The following is a 3490-nucleotide window of genomic DNA, read 5'->3' on the forward strand; positions in this document are numbered from 1 at the left end:
TGAAACCACAATTACTAATTTGAAGCACCAGCTAATTAAAACCACAGCTATGTATTTAGCCTCTTGTTATACCTACTGCAGTTTATAATTATGAGGACCTCTTTATCTACTCAATTAAAGTTCTTATGATTCAGGCAGGTTGTGTTTGAACCTGCAAGCCCTGCAGAGCGCACAGGAAAGCATATGTCTGTTGCCTGACGACTACATGTATCCTTACACTCATATACTTGTTTTTTTGTACAGGGAATGAAAGAAAAAAAGAAAGTCTAATGTCACAATGAGATCCCTAAATAAAAAATATGAATTAATAATTGGTTTAAGCAAATCACTCAGGCTTGGATGGAATAAGGCTTCAGTATTGCTTGTAAACCGAATGCAAAGCCACTGACACAGGGTGAACCAAAGGATTTCCATCCACGTTTTTCTTTTACAAGGTAGAAGGATGAAAAGATGCTACATTTCATTTATTTCTTTATAATGTCTCCTGATGTAGCAACATCACTGGCACCAACATCAAGCTCCAGAACATTGTTATAATCATTCCCGGTATTTTTTCAGAAGCTATAGTACATTTGCTGGTCTCCTGAAGGAGACAAGGGAAATTGTTGTAAGCAACAGTCAACATTACTATACTACACATGATCATATTGCTGACACACTATGGCAAACGCCAAGTGACCTCTTCACTGAAAGATGAAGGGGGCACAAATCTCCCTTCCTTGCATGTCCTAAATCAAGATTAAAATCCACAAGTATGGGAATAAGCGAATACAAACTGCTTCCCAAATTGGAACATGAAGATGAGGACAAGGTTGATTCCATCTCTTCCCATAACTCCTCCGGAGCAGGGAGCTGGTTTAGCCCAGGAATAACCCAGCCCAGGAGCAGCAGGAACACAGTGTGTTCAACTCTCTCATGAGAGATCTTTCCAGGAGATTTCTTTGGCAGTTTGACCCATAGATTGTGTCACTCTTGCAGCACAGCAGATCATTATGTGATGAACCCAGACTCAATACCAGCAGAGTGGATCCAGCGTAAACAGCATTTCGCATCCTGCATAAGTAATCTTTGTCCTATCCCAGGCACTGCCAGCATTCACTTCAGAAAGAATTATTCACGAACGTTAGAGATGAGTTTTACAACAACCTTGGCTTGGAATTTCAGGGTGAAGCCCCGGGCCTATCCAAATCGAACCGAACCTGGCCACAAACACACACATCACAGAATCACAGGGTACCCCACAGAATAGATCTCACCCTTCGTGTGAGGTTCCAGCACTTTGTTACCTAAAAGCTGTCTCTGACCTCAAGCATGCGAAGTATTTAGGAAACCAAAATCCTATCTGAGAAAAAGCAGCAAAGACTCTAAGACTATTTAGATATGTTTTGCAACACATTACATAGCCACAAATGCCAAGACGATGAAAACAGCAGTAACTTAAAATGGCGTTGTCACTCTAAAAGACATTAACTTAAGACAGTATTAACAACATTAACAGCAAAAGGTTGAAGAAACAGTATTTTCCAACACAGCATAGTGAAGTATTTCTCTCTTAGTGTCTCTTAGTGTTTATGAAAGGTATCTACTCCATGCACCCATCTACTCCATGCACCCAACAGGTGAGCAAAAAGGTGCATCCCATACTCTGTTCCGCAATGATGTTTACAGACCACCAAACAATAAGCATCCATTCTGCAACACAAACAAGGCCCTCAGTGAACTGCTACGTCTGCATCTCACCAAATCTCCCCAAGATACTCTCTTCTGAGAACAAAAGAAAAAAAAAATTAAAGATTCATTCTGGATTTTCCACTCTCATTTGCAGTGCAGCCTTAAGTGTACAGAGTATCTATCCACAAGGAAGTGGTTACTCCTCCTGTCAGGTCAATTACTTGGCTTATTTTTCTGCAAGTGTACTTTTGATACGAGAATGCTTGACAGGGCGCTGATTGTGGCTACGGAAAGTCAAATATTATAAGATCACAGGCAGATTAGGATAACGACTTCTTTGAATTCCTTGTAATCCAAAGAGGGATGTTGATTAGATCTTAAGACTGCACTGCACTGAGAACCTAACGGGATGCTCTCCAGAAACTCTTAATGCAGCCACAATGCAATCTCTTGGACTTATGTTTAATACTTAGCTTAACTAATGTTCTGTGAAATACAGATGTGTGATTACTGGTGAAGGTGTCAGTGAAAACTATAGTCAGATACCAGGAGGAACACCAGAGTTCAGCCTGTCTCATTAGTATGAGAAATACTTCACAGCTCCTCTAAAGCCAGGAGAGTAGGAAATCACAAATAAAAACATTTTAAAGAGGGAGATTTAGAAGAAAACAGCTGCAGGCCACGCCACTCACCATATCCAAGAGGGTCAGTTCCCTCGACACAGCTGTAATGTGACAATGGAGTTCAAATACATGAGCTTCATTGTTTTGTTACCACTTATTAGATTAATAATTGAATTTGAATGGGGAGGTCTGTACATAAATCTGAAAAGATCAGGAATGGTGAGTAGTAAGACTGCTACAAGAGCATGAAACCACTGATCTACAACTTGCCAGTATGCTGGCAAAGAACAGTAACCATAGCTGTGTTATTGTTTTGGTATGTTTAACACTGAGGCAGGCTGCAAACGCATTCTGAATAACAGCATTTAATTCTTAGCCCTTTAAAATCAGACCAGCACACATCCACTTGTCATTCTTCTCAGCTATGGACACCCTAAGGGACAGGAGTGAGCTGATGCACTGTGACAGGCCAGGTGCTGAGCCTGTGTGCATCTGCAGGAGCGTCAGTGAGGCCCATGGAGCTGCACCCTTCACACCTGCTGCAGCCCACAATGGCTCCAGGGACAACCGGATCAAGCACAGAACAGAGAAGGGGAGAAGGTGGCTGAGGCAGGAGTCGGTTATATCAAGGCAAAAGATAACAGGCATCCACATAGGTTTCAGACTGGAAGCTAAAAATGTGAATCTGATGGTAAGAGATGGAAGTCAGCCATGCACTGTCTTCAGAAAGAACTAGAAGAAGAAAAAGAATATTCAGGGCATTGGAAAGGACAGTGCAATCATCTGTGGTGAAAGTGAAAGGATGTGGTGCAAAAGATCCGCAGGGAAAAGAAAAAAACCTTTCAGAACAGACTGCAACAGAGCAAGAGATTAGAGGGAAGAGTTAAAGGAAAGCTGATGAAATAAGACCAACAGCTAAAGGCTAAGACCTAGCGTTTGGGGTTTTTTTTAAAGCTGTCCTAACTAAAGCCACAGAAGTAGTCTCCCAAAGTGTGGAAGACTAGGCAAGGCAGACAAGAGCCTGAAAGACAGGAGAAAGAGTAGAAGAAAGAAGTCAGACCAGACAAGTTTGAAGGAGTAGTCCCTGTGATACGAAGAAAAAAGTGATCAAACACCTAATGCTGCAGAAGAATCGTGAATGAGAACAGAACGCTGCTCCGTTGATTCAGTCAAAACAACAAAGGCCCAATAGGGAA

This window comes from Buceros rhinoceros, unplaced genomic scaffold, assembly GCF_000710305.1.
Source record: "Buceros rhinoceros silvestris isolate BGI_N320 unplaced genomic scaffold, ASM71030v1 scaffold11292, whole genome shotgun sequence".
NCBI lineage: Eukaryota > Metazoa > Chordata > Aves > Bucerotiformes > Bucerotidae > Buceros > Buceros rhinoceros.